Source organism: Cherax quadricarinatus, chromosome 84, assembly GCF_038502225.1.
Source record: "Cherax quadricarinatus isolate ZL_2023a chromosome 84, ASM3850222v1, whole genome shotgun sequence".
NCBI classification, from domain to species: Eukaryota; Metazoa; Arthropoda; class Malacostraca; order Decapoda; family Parastacidae; genus Cherax; species Cherax quadricarinatus.
In genome coordinates, this window is record NC_091375.1 from 6,532,825 (window position 1) to 6,549,991 (window position 17,167).

Sequence of the window (17,167 nt, forward strand, 5' to 3'; positions counted from 1 at the left end):
GAGTTTTGAGACTCTCTGACCGCGGGTTCAATCCCGGCCGGAGGTATGGTTTCTTTTGGGACTGATTACTCAGTCGTCCAATGCTCTTCTCTGTACTGGACTGAAGACGGGGCCGGATTAATAAGGGGGCAAAGGGGGGTACAATAATCTCCCTTTATGTAGAATGTTAGTGGTACAATAATCTCCCCTCATATACAGTATTAGTGGTACAATAATCTCCCTTTGCGTGCGGCAAACAGTAACAACCTGGTTGATCAGGCCCTGATCCACCATGAGGCCTGGTCACTGACCGGGTCGCGGGGGCGTTAACCCCCGAAACCTTCTCCAGGTATACTCTCATGTAGAGTACTAGTGGTACAGTAGTAGTGGAGTTGAGCGCCACTGGTGTTGAGAGTGGTGACTACTTTCAAGGAACCTCTCCTTGAAAGTGGTGGTGAGGGTCTCTTGATCCAAGGAATATGGTCTATGTCACGTGGGAGGGAACTTATCCTCCCAGGTGGTCCATGACCCCCACGGGTTGAGCGCTCCACCATGAGTAGTACTGATAGTGAGGGGGTAGTAGTGCCGTCTAGTGATGGTAGTGGTGGTGTAGTAGTGGCATCTAGTGGTGGTAGTCAGAGTTAGTCAGGTTATCAGTGATGGTGTTATAGTGAAGGTCAGGACAGTGACCAACCTCAAGGTCAGTAAAGGTCAGTTGAACTTCAGTGGTCGTACAGGAGAGACGTGTTGATCCTCCTGCCGCCCCGCCGGCTTTACCGCTTCCTCATCCTTTTAATACGCTTAAAAAACGTAAGTATTGTCTGGTGACGTATTTGTCAGTACAACAGCAGAGTTGGGCTGCAGCTCCTGGTCCCTAATTATTAATATTTTATTAGTCTTAATTTTCTTTGGGGTCTAATGTCTTAGAGGGGGGAGGGGGTGATTGACCTTAGTAGAGGGGTTTTGATGCGAGGAACTGGAGCTGCTCCCCTTCCTCTGATCAAACAATAACTCTCACACTAGGCGTTACATAACCCATAATTGTGTATCCAGTTCTGGGCTATTTTTTCCATTATTGAAAAATAACTTAGTGAAGGTCTCTTGATCCAAGAAACTTGCGCCTTGTGATCCAGATATAGACTTCCATGTAAACAAATTATTAGTTATCAGCTTTGTCAAAGAAATATTAAAGAAAAAGAAAGCTTTATTTACTTATGTACTATGTTAAACATTAATGGGTATATCATTCAGACAGTAATGTTACTAGTTTATATTACATGGTAATGTTTACCTGTGTGTATAATGTTCATGGTTATAATGTGAATGTTTTATTTCAGGTGTGGTAACTGAGGAGTGCTGTGCCTGGCTGTGTCTGCTGCAACATTGATCAACACAACAACATTGATCAGTCTGAGGAGTGCTGTGCCTGGCTGTGTCTGCTGCAACATTGATCAACACAACATTGATCAGTCTGAGGGTTGGAGACAACCACACTAGTAAATGATCTGACCCATAACAGTTAGTGTTATATGGAGATGCAGCAGTTGGAGACGTCGTTAGAGGTGGGCAGGGCCCACTTGTAAGGTATTTCCAGGTTATAAGTCCACTAAAGTTTGGTTATTGAAGCAGACAGTAATTGTATTAGGTGGGAGGGTGGTGGGGAGAGTATAGGAAACATTGTAAGCAATTGATGTCAAAAGTAGCTTAGTGGGAGATATTAGCTTATCTCCCGACCAGAGATGAAATCTCTGGCCAGGAAATAATGAGGAATGTATTCTATAGGTTACTTTGAATGGGGTAGAAATAAAAATTAGAGAAATGGGTTGTAAAGCTTAGAATTTAAGACCGATTAGATTTTAAGAAGTTTTAGTTAGTGTAATATATTTATTATGCAGTCTAGACCCATCCTACAAGATTGTAGGAAGCAGAGATGAAATGTGTAAGTGATATATCATGGCTCAGTTGGTAGTGGCGTCAACTGAAGAACGGAGATTCGACCCCGGACACAAGTGGACATGTTCCCTTATATCCATTGGCACTGTTCACATAAGAAAGGAGGAACGCTGCAGCAGGCCTACTGGCCCTGAGCAGGCCTACTGGTAAGGGTCGTAACCTGGGCGAATATAAATACTCAAAAATGTCATGGTGGTAGGTAAGACTCATAGGCAGCAGTTAGGCAACTTTATTCCGAAACGTTTCGCCTACACAGTAGGCTCCTTCCATCGAGTACAGAAAGTAGGCAGGAGCAGCAGAGATGTGAAGACGGTGTAAGCAGTCTATCACTCATAAAGTTTTAGATTTGAGGTTGTCAGTCCCTCAGCCTGGAGAAGTTGCATAGACTGACAACGTCAAATCTACTACTACAAGGTTGATGGACTGATTACATCGTCTTCACATCTCTGCTGCTCCTGCCTACTTTCTATACTCGATGGAAGGAGCCTACTGTGTAACCGAAACGTTTCGGAATAGTTACCTAACTGTTGCCCAAGTGTCTTGCCTACCATCCTGTCGGTACTGTATACCATTTCGATAAAAATGTCTTAGATATCATCCTGACTTAATTGTGTAATTCTGTGCTAATCTACCGGGTTAATAATTATACTTAGTTTAGTGTGGTGAGGATAATGGTAGACGTCTTGATGCCGGGTGTAAGGAAAGCCATTATTAAGACATAAGAAAGGAGCACTGAAGTAGGCCTATTGGCCCATATTAGGCAGGTCCAACTCTCAACCACTCATTTGTCTAACCTTGCTGTATAGCCCTTGTGGCTTAGCGCTTCTTTTTGATTATAATTTGTCTAACCTATTTTTAAAACGACGCAACCCAAGTTTTAGCTTCACATGACGGGATGAATTTTCCTTAGGCAGGATATATTATAGCCGGAAAAATCAATAACAGTTACTCAGAAATGTGGAATTAACCACATCTTCCTATTTTCAGCAGTGTTGTAGAGAGCCTGTCCAAGTAAGTTTATGGCTTAAAGTCCCGAAAATACTCCAGAGTCTTTATTAGTGTGTCTTGGGGGGCGTTTGTTTTGAAACTGGGTTATACAGTATATTTTAAGACTTTGTAGATCCCCTTGATCTTACCTAGACCCCCTTGATCTTACCTAGACCCCTTTGATGTTACCTAGACCCCCTTGATCTTGCCTATACCCCCTTGATCTTACCGAGACCTCCCTTGATCTTACCGAGACCTCCCTTGATCTTACCGAGACCTCCCTTGATCTTACCGAGACCTCCCTTGATCTTACCGAGACCTTCCTTGATCTTACCGAGACCCCCCTTGAGCTTACCGAGACCCCTCTTGATCTTACCGAGACCCCCTTGATCTTACCTAGACCCCCGTTGATCTTACCTAGACCTTCCTTGGTCTTACCTAGACCCCCCTTGATCTTAGACCCTCTTGATCTTACCTAGACCCCCATGATCTTACCTAGACCCTCCTTGATCTTACCTAGACCCCCCTTGATCTTACCTAGACCTCCTTGATCTTACCTAGACTCCCCTTGATCTTACCTAGACCCCCTTGATCTCACCTAGACCCCCTTGATCTTACCTAGACCCCCCTTGATCTTACCTAGGCACCCTTGATCTTACCTAGACCCCCTTGATCTTACCTAGACCCCCTTGATCTTACCTAGACCCCCCTTGATCTTACCTAGACCCATCTTGATCTTACCTAGACCCCCTTGATCTTACTTAGACCCCCTTGATCTTACCTAGACCCCCTTGATCATACCTAGACCCCCTTGATCTTACCTAGACCCTCTTAATCTTACCTAGACCCCCTTGATCTTACCTAGACCTGTCATGTGGGTTTCGATAAAGTGGATGAGGTAAGAATACTCACGTAGGCTGGTAGTACTTATAATATAACGGAAAGTATGGAAGGCACCAACAGCAGACCTGCCTCTCTCTGCTCCCTATCTTGACTGACTCACATTGCCTACGGGTGAGGGGGTGTTTGAAATCCTGCTATGGTCACCAGCAATATGAATACAGTCAGTGATTCACGCAGAGACGGTTGGTATTGAGTCATCTACTGGTACACTGGTTACTGGTAACTGGTTACTAGGAACTGGCACTACTACTGAGAGACCTCCTTGATCTTACCGAGACCTCCCTTGATCTTACCGAGACCTCCCTTGATCTTACCGAGACCTCCCTTGATCTTACCGAGACCTCCCTTGATCTTACCGAGACCCCCCTTGATCTTACCGAGAATCCCCTTTGATCTTACCTAGACACCCTTGATCTTAGACCCGCTTGATCTTACCTAGACACCCTTGATCTTAGACCCGCTTGATCTTACCTAGACCCCCTTGATCTTACCTAGACTCCCTTGATCTTACCTAGACCCCCCTTGATCTTGCCTAGACCCCCCTTGATCTTACCTAGACCCCCATTGATCTTACCTAGACCCCACTTGATTTTACCTAGACCCCCTTGATCTTACCTAGACCTCCTTGATCTTACCTAGACCCCCCTTGAACTTAGACCCCCTTGATCTTGGACCCCCTTTATCTTACCGAGACCCCCTTGATCTTACCTAGACTCCCTTGATCTTACCTAGACTCCCTTGATCTTACCTAGACCCCCCTTGATCTTACCTAGACACCTTTTGATCTTACCTAGTCCCCCCTTGATCTTACCTAGACCACGTTGATCTTACCTAGACCACATTAATCTTACCTAGACCACGTTGATCTTACCTCGACCCCCTTGATCTTACCTAGACACCCCTTGATCTTACCTAGACCCCCTTGATCTTACCTAGACCCCCTTGATCTTAACTAGACCCCCCTTGATCTTACCTAGACCCCCTTGATCTTACCTAGACCCCCTTGATCTTACCTAGACCCCCTTGATCTTACCTAGACCCCTTGATCTTACCTAGACCCCCTTGATCTTACCTAGACCCCCCTTGATCTAACCTAGACTCCCCTTGATCTTACCTAGACCCCCTTTATCTTACCTAGACCCCCCTTGATCTTAACTAGACCCCCTTCATCTTACCGAGACCCCTCTTCATCTTAACTAGACCCCCTTGAACGTATCTTTACCTCCCTCTCTCCAAGAGCCGCCACTGCTCTGCAAATTAGTAAGGCCTATACCTAGAGTATGCTACATATTTGTGGTGTATATATACACAACACTTTGTAGATCTACAATTATTTAGTTTCTACTATCAAAATAACTTATAGATTTAGGTGGTGTTACTTAGGATAGGGAAGGTATAAAACTGGAGAATCTGCTATATGCATTATGAATGCATATAGCAGGGGAGAGTAATCTCCCCTGAAGGCATAGATTACGTAGAACTGTGGGCCTTGGAACCCACCAACGACCTTCAGTAGCTGTCTGCAATCTGTTATTGCACGTGGTTTCCGTGGGGATGTTGGTGGGTTCCGGGCTTTGGGTAGTGGTTGTGGTGGGTGTTCTACGTTTTTTATGCCTTTGGCCAAACTGTGCAAAGTTAAATATTGATTCATTGAGTTTACACAATTTCATTATTTTGGAAAATTTAAGCGGCGTTCAGGTTCCTATGAATATAGTATTAGCATTCAGAATTGCAGTTGGTTTGATGGTTTGTAAGTAGTGAAGTGTAACACTTCTGGCAGCAGACGTTAATGATGGAAATGAAATCCTCTGTGCTCTGAAGTGATGAATATAGTTAGAGGGGGTGATTTTGATTGGTATTAGTGAGAATAGGATTAACGCTGCTCAGTTAGGAACCCAGAAAAATAGAGGTAGAGTGGAGGCTTGAATGTAGTGGTCGTCAGGTTGTGCCCAGGATGCCCGCCATAAGTGGCAGGTAAGGTAGGTTATGAATTCAGGCTAGCATAGTAGTGTGTTAGGAAACTGGTATACGGCAGGCCTCCAACTTGTTACATCCTCCCATAGTGTTGGTTGTTAACCTAGTGTGCCATGAGAGACATAGAAGTTTAGGGGAACCACAATGTTGTCGTAATAATCATAACTACCTTCATGTTAAATTGGATGCCCTTCAAGGGGTATCTTTGTTCTAATTTACGTTACATGGTAATGTTTACCTGTGTGTGTAATGTTCATGGTTATAATGTGAATGTTTTGTTTCAGGTGTGGTAACTGAGGAGTGCTGTGCCTGGCTGTGCCTGCTGCAACATTGATCAACACAGCAAAATGGACCAGTCTAAGGAGTGCTGTGCCAGTCTGCTGCAACATTAACCAGTCTGAGGGGTGAAGACAACCACTAGTATATGGTCTGTTATATGGAGATGCAGCAGTTAGAGACGTCGTTAGAGGTGGGCAGGGCCCACTTGTAAGGTATTTCCAGGTTATAAGTCCACTAAAGTTTGGTTATTGAAGCAGACAGTAATTGTATTAGGTGGGAGGGTGGTGGGGAGAGTATAGGAAACATTGTAAGCAATTGATGTCAAAAGTAGCTTAGTGGGAGATATTAGCTTATCTCCCGACCAGAGATGAAATCTCTGGCCAGGAAATAATGAGGAATGTATTCTATAGGTTACTTTGAATGGGGTAGAAATAAAAATTAGAGAAATGGGTTGTAAAGCTTAGAATTTAAGACCGATTAGATTTTAGGAAGTTTTAGTTAGTGTAATATATTTATTATGCAGTCTAGACCCATCCTACAAGATTGTAGGAAGCAGAGATGAAATGTGTAAGTGATATATCATGGCTCAGTTGGTAGTGGCGTCAACTGAAGAACGGAGATTCGACCCCGGACACAAGTGGACATGTTCCCTTATATCCATTGGCACTGTTCACATAAGAAAGGAGGAACGCTGCAGCAGGCCTACTGGCCCTGAGCAGGCCTACTGGTAAGGGTCGCAACCTGGGCGAATATAAATACTGAAAAATGTCATGGTGGTAGGTAAGACTCATAGGCAGCAGTTAGGCAACTTTATTCCGAAACGTTTCGCCTACACAGTAGGCTCCTTCCATCGAGTACAGAAAGTAGGCAGGAGCAGCAGAGATGTGAAGACGGTGTAAGCAGTCTATCACTCATAAAGTTTTAGATTTGAGGTTGTCAGTCCCTCAGCCTGGAGAAGTTGCATAGACTGACAACGTCAAATCTACTACTACAAGGTTGATGGACTGATTACATCGTCTTCACATCTCTGCTGCTCCTGCCTACTTTCTATACTCGATGGAAGGAGCCTACTGTGTAACCGAAACGTTTCGGAATAGTTACCTAACTGTTGCCCAAGTGTCTTGCCTACCATCCTGTCGGTACTGTATACCATTTCGATAAAAATGTCTTGGATATCATCCTGACTTAATTGTGTAATTCTGTGCTAATCTACCGGGTTAATAATTATACTTAGTTTAGTGTGGTGAGGATAATGGTAGACGTCTTGATGCCGGGTGTAAGAAAAGCCATTATTAAGACATAAGGGGCACTGAAGTAGGCCTATTGGACCATATTAGGCAGGTCCAACTCTCAACCACTCATTTGTCTAACCTTGCTGTATAGCCCTTGTGGCTTAGCGCTTCTTTTTGATTATAATTTGTCTAACCTATTTTTAAAACGACGCAACCAAAGTTTTAGCTTCACATGACGGGATGAATTTTCCTTAGGCAGGATATATTATAGCCGGAAAAATCAATAACAGTTACTCAGAAATGTGGAATTAACCACATCTTCCTATTTTCAGCAGTGTTGTAGAGAGCCTGTCCAAGTAAGTTTATGGCTTAAAGTCCCGAAAATACTCCAGAGTCTGTATTAGTGTGTAACAGACTTTGTAGATCCCCTTGAGCTTACCTAGACCCCCTTGATCTGACCTAGACCCCCTTGATCTTACCTAGACCCCCTTGATCTTACCTAGACCCCCTTGATCTTACCTAGACCCCCCTTGATCTTACCTAGACCCCCTTGGGGGGGGGGATCTTACCTAGACCCCCCTTGATCTTACCTTGATCTTGCCTATCCCCCCTTGATCTTACCTAGACCCCCTTGATCTTACCTAGACCCCCTTGATCTTACCTAGACCCCGTTGATCTTACCTAGACCCCCCTTAATCTTACCTAGACCCCCCTTAATCTTACCTAGACCCCCTTGATCTTACCTAGACCTGTCATGTGGGTTTCGATAAAGTGGATGGGGTAAGAATACTCAAGTAGGCTGGTAGTACTTATAATATAACGGAAAGTATGGAAGGCACCAACAGCCGACCTGCCTCTCTCTGCTCCCTATCTTGACTGACTCACATTGCCTACGGGTGAGGGGGTGTTTGAAATCCTGCTATGGTCACAAGCAATATGAATACAGTCAGTGATTCACGCAGAGACGGTTGGTAGTGAGTCATCTGCTGGTACACTGGTTACTGGTAACTGGTTACTAGGAACTGGCACTACTACTGAGAGACCTCCTTGATCTTACCTAGACCCCTTTCAAAGGGGCGTTCCTGCCTTACGAATTTATTAACTTTTTTCACTAAGGTATTTGAGGAGGTAGATCATGGTAATGAATATGATATTGTGTATATGGACTTCAGTAAGGCTTTTGACAGGGTCCCACATCAGAGACTATTGAGGAAAATTAAAGCACATGGAATAGGAGGAGAAATTTTTTCCTGGATAGAGGCATGGTTGACAAATAGGCAGCAGAGAGTTTGCATAAATAGGGAGAAATCAGAGTGGGGAAGCGTCACGAGCGGTGTTCCACAGGGGTCAGTGTTGGGCCCCCTGCTGTTCACAATCTACATAAACGACATAGATGAGGGCATAAAGAGCGACATCGGCAAGTTTGCCGATGACACCAAAATAGGCCGTCGAATTCATTCTGACGAGGACGTTCGAGCACTCCAGGAAGATTTGAATAGACTGATGCAGTGGTCGGAGAAGTGGCAGATGCAGTTTAATATAGACAAATGCAAAGTTCTAAATGTTGGACAGGACAATAACCATGCCACATATAAACTAAATAATGTAGATCTTAATATTACGGATTGCGAAAAAGATTTAGGAGTTCTGGTTAGCAGTAATCTGAAACCAAGACAACAGTGCATAAGTGTTCGCAATAAAGCTAATAGAATCCTTGGCTTCATATCAAGAAGCATAAATAATAGGAGTCCTCAGGTTGTTCTTCAACTCTATACATCCTTGGTTAGGCCTCATTTAGATTATGCTGCACAGTTTTGGTCACCGTATTACAGAATGGATATAAATTCTCTGGAAAATGTACAAAGGAGGATGACAAAGATGATCCCATGTATCAGAAACCTTCCCTATGAGGATAGACTAAGGGCCCTGAAACTGCACTCTCTAGAAAGACGTAGAATTAGGGGGGATATGATTGAGGTGTATAAATGGAAGACAGGAATAAATAAAGGGGATGTAAATAGTGTGCTGAAAATATCTAGCCTAGACAGGACTCGCAGCAATGGTTTTAAGTTGGAAAAATTCAGATTCAGGAAGGATATAGGAAAGTACTGGTTTGGTAATAGAGTTGTGGATGAGTGGAACAAACTCCCAAGTACCGTTATAGAGGCCAGAACGTTGTGTAGCTTTAAAAATAGGTTGGATAAATACATGAGTAGATGTGGGTGGGTGTGAGTTAGACCTGATAGCTTGTGCTAACAGGTCGGTTGCCGTGTTCCTCCCTTAAGTCAATGTGACCCGACCTGACTAGGTTGGGTGCATTGGCTTAAGCCGGTAGGAGACTTGGACCTGCCTCGCATGGGCCAGTAGGCCTTCTGCAGTGTTCCTTCGTTCTTATGTTCTTATGTTCTTATGAGACCTCCCTTGATCTTACCGAGACCACCCTTGATCTTACCGAGACCGGCTTGATCTTACCGAGACCCCCCTTGATCTTACCGAGACCCCCCTTGATCTTACCTAGACACCCTTGATCTTAGACCCCCTTGATCTTACCTAGACCCCCTTGATCTTACCTAGACCCCATTGATCTTTCCTAGATCCCCCTTGATCTTACCTAGACCCCACTTGATTTTACCTAGACCCCCTTGATCTTACTTAGACCCCCCTTGATCTTATCTAGACCCCCTTGATCTAACCTAGACCCCCTTGTTCTTACCTAGACCACCCTTGAACTTAGACCCCCTTGATCTTAGACCCCTTGATCTTAGACCCCCTTGATCTTACCGAGACCCCCCTTGATCCTACCTAGACCCCCTTGATCTTACCTAGACCCCTTGATCTACCTAGACCCCCTTGATCTTACCTAGACCCCCTTGATCTTACCTAGACTCCCCGTTGATGTTACCTTGACCCCCGTTGATCTTACCTAGACCCCCTTGATCTTACCTAGACCCCCCTTGATCTTACTTAGACCCCTTGATCTTACCTAGACCCCCTTGATCTTACCTAGACCCCCTTGATCTTAACTAGACCCCCCTTGATCTTACCTAGACCCCCTTGATCATACCTAGATCCCCTTGATCTTACCTAGACCCCCTTGATCTTACCTAGACCCCCTTGATCTTACCTAGATCCCCTTGATCTTACCTAGACCCCCTTGATCTTATTTAGACCCCCTTGATCTTACCTAGACCCCCTTGATCTTACCGAGACCCCCTTGATCTTACCGAGACCCCCTTCATCTTACCGAGACCGTCCTCGATCTTAACTAGACCCCCTTGATCGTATCTTTACCTCCTCTCTCCAAGAGCCGCCACTGCTCTGCAAATTAGTAAGGCCTATACCTAGAGTATGCTACATATTTGTGGTGCATATATACACAACACTTTGTAGATCTACAATTATTTAGTTTCTACTATCAAAATAACTTATAGATTTAGGTGGTGTTACTTAGGATAGGGAAGGTATAAAACTGGAGAATCTGCTATATGCATTATGAATGCATATAGCAGGGGAGAGTAATCTCCCCTGAAGGCATAGATTACGTAGAACTGTGGGCCTTGGAACCCACCAACGACCTTCAGTAGCTGTCTGCAATCTGTTATTGCATGTGGTTTCCGTGGGGATGTTGGTGGGTTCCGGGCTTTGGGTAGTGGTTGTGGTGGGTGTTCTACGTTTTTTATGCCTTTGGCCAAACTGTACAAAGTTAAATATTGATTCATTGAGTTTACACAATTTCATTATTTTGGAAAATTTAAGCGGCGTTCAGGTTCCTATGAATATAGTATTATGCATTCAGAATTGCAGTTGGTTTGATGGTTTGTAAGTAGTGAAGTCTAACGCTTTTGGCAGCAGACGTTAATGATGGAAATGAAATCCTCTGTGCTCTGAAGTGATGAATATAGTTAGAGGGGGTGATTTTGATTGGTATTAGTGAGAATAGGATTAACTCTGCTCAGTTAGGAACCCAGAAAAATAGAGGTAGAGTGGAGGCTTGAATGTAGTGGTCGTCAGGTTGTGCCCAGGATGCCCGCCATAAGTGGCAGGTAAGGTAGGTTATGAATTCAGGCTAGCATAGTAGTGTGTTAGGAAACTGGTATACGGCAGGCCTCCAACTTGTTACATCCTCCCATAGTGTTGGTTGTTAACCTAGTGTGCCATGAGAGACATGGAAGTTTGTGGTTCCCCTAATGTTGTAATAATCATAACTACCTTCATGTTAAATTGGATGCCCTTCAAGGGGTATCTTTGTTCTAATTTACGTTAAATGGTAATGTTTACCTGTGTGTGTAATGTTTATGGTTATAATGTGAATGTTTTGTTTCAGGTGTAACTGAGGAGTGCTATGCCTGCTGCAACATTGATCAACAGCAAAATGGACCAGTCTAAGGAGTGCTGTGCCAGTCTGCTGCAACATTGACCAGTCTGAGGGGTGAAGACAACCACTAGTAAATGGTCTGTTATATGGAGATGCAGCAGTTAGAGACGTCGTTAGAGGTGGGCAGGGCCCACTTGTAAGGTATTTCCAGGTTATAAGTCCACTAAAGTTTGGTTATTTTAGCAGATAGTAATTGTATTAGGTGGGAGGGTGGTGGGGTGAAATCTCTGGTTAGTTTGTAAGTACTGAAGTCTAACGTCTGCTGCCAGAAGCGTTAATGATGGAAAACTGTGATCTGAAGTGAAGTGTTAGTCGGCAGAAAGGATTCACTAACATCTGATTCTAATGAGTATAGTTGAAGGGGGGAGAGGAGTGATTTAGATTGTTATTAGCGAGAATAGGGTTATTTACCTCTTTTTCTGGGTTCCTAACCCAGCAGGGTTGTGTGTGGGGGCTTCTATGTAGTGGTCCTCTGGTTGTGCCTAGGATGCCAGCCATAAGTGGCAGGTAAGGTAGGTTATGAATTCAGGCTAGCATAGTAGTGTGTGTTATACCAGTCTACGGCAGAGCTTCAACTGGTTAGATCCCCCACAGTGTTGGTTTTTACCCTAGTGTACAATGAGGGACGTGGAAGTTTAGGGGAAAGAATTGTTGTCTTAATGTTATCAACTACCTTCATGCTAAATTTGGATGCCCTTCAAGGGGTGTCTTTAGTACTAGTGAAGTTGTCTTGATACCAGCAGTTGCAAGTACCCTCCCCGTCCTTGGCTCCAACCTTAACATTCCCCAATAAGGAAACAATCAGGTTTGAATCAGAGTTGAGTAGTGCAAGTAATCAGACTTTTTTTTCCAGGGATATTTAACTCTTAATATAGGAGTAGGCTTGGCTAGGATGCAGTGTATGTTAGGGAATTTACCCTCAAGCTCGTTTATTTGCCGCATAATACTTCTTACAAACAAGACGGCACTGGAGACTTATGATCACCTCTTGTGTTAGAAGACTGTTGTGCACGCGGGAGTGTTTGCAGTGAAGATACTGTTGTACATGACTGCCCAGTGTCGCAACACTTTGTCAGCTAATACGCAGGGTCATGAAATTTAAAAATATCATACCTCAAACTACTAATAATGGCAGCATTGAGGCTATTTGCCTCATTACCATTGTTAGTAGGGTTGGGGTAGGTATATTTTTTTTTTCCCCGAGCTTAAAGCTCCCGAATTGTGTGAATGGTGTCCTCCTGCTGACAAATACAGCAGTTGAGGCTTGTCAAGTTATTTCCCTTTTTTGTGTGTGTGTTCCTTACACACACGTACGTGTGTGTGTGTTTTCCTTCAACATTTATTTGTGATAAAGAAATAAAATTTATTCATTACATTTTAATTAATGATCAACCTACAAGATTCGATAAACTGAAGATATTCCCCAGGTTGTGGGTAGCTGCAAGTGTTCAGAGATGTCATCACCAGCAGCAACACACCAAAACAATGTCTGCGAAGATAAAAGATGGACATTAGTGGATTATTCACGAACTGCAGAAAGTAAGTCTGAGTTCTTACTATGTATTTAGATCGTTTTCTTCAATATTTTGTGGAAAGAAAAATTGCAAAGATATTTTCAAATCTGATCTATCAAAAATTACTATGAAATTGGAGTAAACAAAGTTTTCTTTAAATTACCACAAGTTGATGGAACTGAAGAGCTGGAGGTGTTGATGGTGTGGTGGATGGTAGAGGAGTGACTAGGGGCGCCACTATTCTTGACCACCTTGGCTAAATGGCGCCACTGACCAGGAGGAGGGGGAGGGTGATGACGTCAGTGGTTGTTGTGGGGAGGGGGAAGGTCGTTAGGGAAGGGTCGGGGCTTGGCTGCTGGTGGAGGGGTTGGGGTGAGTAGTTTGTTGTTACTGGTGGGAGGGTGATGGGTAGGGGGGATGGTTGTCACTTGGTAATTATTAAGGTACTAACAGTCTTGTTACTGTGTGTTAACGTGGCTTCAACCTTGATACTTGAAACGCCCTGGACACTAGCCCAAAGACACTCGTTTGCCACATATTCGTAATTGTAATAAACAATGTCCATGGACTCGTGTTTAAAACCGTCTCCTTGATATTGGACTTAGGTATTTGACATCTCTTGTGGGTTTAGTGCTTAGTTTTGATCAGGGCCGGATTTAGACCTTGGGTGGCCTCGGGCACTTTAGGTGTTGGAGGGCCCTCAACATGGAAATTAAATTGAATTACAAATAAGAAATGAACTAAAATGAATTAAAAAAAATAAAAAGTTAGGTTTCGAAGTCAATATTATTGACTTTAAGAATAACTGACTATAATTTTCAGTTTAATATATTCCATCTACACTATATAATAACGATGTGTATTTATTTATATCTTTGGTGTCACACTTTCAGTATCTATATGGTAGCAGTTGACCAAAAGGACACATACTTTTCTCTGACAGGAAACCACATGGCTGGGGTCTGAATCACGTGGCGGGGCTTCACTGTCCATGTCTACAGAAATATCTATAGAATGTGGTTGTGGTGATTCATCACCTTTACTATCTTGATTTGGTATGTTTTTTATTTTCTGCAGATGTACTTGGGAATGCGGGTGTGTTCTCAGAAGAAACATCATCTGGTAATGGTTCTTCATTAGTAGTTTCTATATTTTCCACTCCTCTTCAAGGGGGTTGGGGCTCCTTGATGTGGCAGAGAGTCTCTTGGTCTAAGGAATTAAGCTCTTTGGTCTCTTTCCTCAGACCTAACCTAAGTACCCCCCAATCCTCCTTTCCTTATCCCATCCTCCCCTTTTTCCCCTCTCTCCTCCCCCTCCCATCCCTCCCCTTTCCCCATCCTTTTTGTAGTCTCGGTCCTCCCCTCTGGCATTAGTGTCTAGGTAGAGGGAAGTGTGTTGGGGTTTATCCCACTCTGTGGGGTCCTTCGGGGATGGTCTCATTTGCCTTGGAATCTGAATTATCTGGAGGTGCCCTGCTCCCTTCCTGGAGTTCTGAGAAGTGGGCAGGGTGCCCTGCAGATGATGGGTGTATCTCTGGAAGCTGCCTGTCGGTTCTGGGAAGTGGCAGCTGAAAGAGGACTGCTTTGTGGCGGGTTTGTGACCGTCCTTCCTTTCTTTTATCACCTCGGTGGATGTGAGGCTATCTGGGAGCGCTGGTTTACTGGCGTGAAGGGTAGGGTATGGCACAGGATCCATGCTGCATATTCACTGCTCATGGGCTCGAGGCCCCATCGGATGAAGGGAGGAACATATGGCCCTTCCATGCCTTCTAACGACTCTCCACTGCCCCCCCCCCCTTTTTTTCCTTCATTCTTTTTTTTCTGTAAAATAAAAAAAGATAACACGGAAGAAACACAATTATCATGGAGTCTTCGTTCAGTGATAACCCTCCTCCTCCTCCCAGGCCCCTTTTCTGATCCCACATCCTGTTCTGACTTGGCTTCATTATTGGACCATTCTCTAGACTCCTCCCATACCCACTTCTGCTGGTGACACTGTCACCTGCTCCAGGTGCTAGGGTGCCACTCATTTCTGTTAATGCCACTGCATCTCACATGCCTTTAACAATGCTTCCAGCTTCCCTGAATATGACAAGATGGTTTTTGGATTGCTCGCCTCCCTCAAGTAAGACCACTCGCAGTACTACTCATAAACATTCTAGACAACCTTCTGACGACAGTTCTTTGATATCTGCCCAAAAACGACCTATGCGACACCCACTCCCTTTGTGCACCATGTTTACAAGTATGCAGTGGGTTACACAAATAACCCGCACATAAAAGAGAGTGGGTTAAATTCTTTTCCCTACAACCGACGTCTCTAACTGACTCTTTCTGATCATAGTATTGGTAAAGCTCTTTTACGACATGTTGGCCTAAATAATATATCTTTTCATGCTCTTCAAAATGGCACATTGACAAATGTGTTGTTACAGTTCAGAATTCAGAACAAGCTCATGCTCTCTCCTCTATAACTTCCATAGATAACATTCCAGTCACAGTTCATAAGCACACTTATCTCAGTTCTTGCAGTGATACTGTGGTTTTACTGTGTACCATTGTACAGAGGGATTTTCTGTCTTGCCACAATGATGTTTCAGAGCAATTAGCTCTTCAGGACCTTCCTATTCTCAAAGTGGATACACACCTTCTGCCTGCTCATTGGCAGAGGAGCTTTTCCAGTAACATCGCCCACTTAACCTTTGGATGCACTGAACTCCCATCCTCCTCTTATATTGCAGGCCATCGCCTAGAGGTCTGTAAAGTGGTCCCTACTCCCCAACAGTATCGTAATTGCTGGTGCTTCAGGCACCCCACTAAATACTGCAGATCTGTGGTGGAGAGCCCGGTCTGTGGTGCCACAGATCATACCAATACATCTAGCAGTCTTCCCTCCTCTTGTCTGAATTGCAATGAATCTCATCCTTCTTTTTCATGCCTTTGTCAAGTCTATGGTAATGAATGACAAATCCGTTATCTTAAGAAGAGTGAAGGCCTTATGTTATGGCTGTCCCCTTGCTCCACCTTCAGGGAAAACTTCCTCGTGTTTCGGGTAGCCTGGAGACCTCCAACTTTGACAGTCATCCTGCCTACCAACTAATCTGCAACCATGTCTTCCAGAGTCACCCCTGTTTCTAATTCCTTTGCGATTTTATCCTCTGACACTCCTACCTCTGCACCTTTTCTACTTCTACTGCTTCATCTTGCTCACTAGTTTCTCAGTCCATCAGATCTCGCAAGCCTACACCTTCTTCGTGTCTATCACCTGTGAAGTTGATCCTATCTGCTACCTCGGCACCTGGTTTTTACCCCCCTTTCTAGCTCTCACACGAAGGTGGAGGTTCACCCCCGCCCCCTCGTGTAGTCCCCTCTTCTCTTGTTCCCTCTCAGTCTTCTTCCCTAGTTACCTTCCAACCTCCTTCCTCTCCCGTTACATTAAAGACTCTTCTGCCTTCGCTAACACATCTCTCCAGGTTCACACTCCCTGCCCCTCTCAGACCTCCTTGGTTGCCTCTATAGTTACTCAGATCTCTACTTGCTCTACCTCACCTGTCCCTGAAATCATGGCATCGGCATCTTGACGCTATCTCCAGCTATATTGCGGAGACGAAACCCTTGATGAACACTGACGTGTCTCCTCCTACCCTTTCTTTTTCATGACCCTCACAACAATCTTTTAGTTCAGTGTTCAGATTCCTCCTTGATTACATGCTTACCATCGTCCCCACACATTGACTCTACTGATCCTAATAGCCCATAGATTTTATTGCTTCGTATTGTTGACATTCCTGTTTTTGTGAATAATGTCTTATTTACATTGGAATATTCGTGGTCTTAGGGGTAATCAGGGAGAACTCGGTGTTACTGTTTTCCCTGATATATGTTGGGTTACAAGAGCCCAAAATTCGTTCAGCTGTTATTTGTCCCATTTTGGGCTATGTGCTGTTACATTCTTCTTATCCTTTTCCTGAT

General features: G+C 44.2%; 1 long non-coding RNA gene across 3 annotated transcripts in view; it reads left to right on the forward strand.

Annotated features, from left to right (window-relative positions):
* Positions 1-673: 673 nt before the first annotated feature.
* The window catches only part of LOC128704230 (uncharacterized), a 46,298-nt gene continuing 29,804 nt past the window's right edge, over positions 674-17,167 (forward strand). Inside the window, exons 1-5 of one of the 3 annotated variants that reach the window (XR_011394356.1) lie at positions 674-789; positions 1,317-2,078; positions 6,081-6,802; positions 11,632-11,823; positions 13,110-13,221. This is a non-coding gene — a long non-coding RNA (uncharacterized lncRNA). The remainder of the gene's footprint in view (positions 790-1,316; positions 2,079-6,080; positions 6,803-11,631; positions 11,824-13,109; positions 13,222-17,167) is intronic. The other 2 variants (XR_011394355.1, XR_011394357.1) reach the window with 2 other exon arrangements.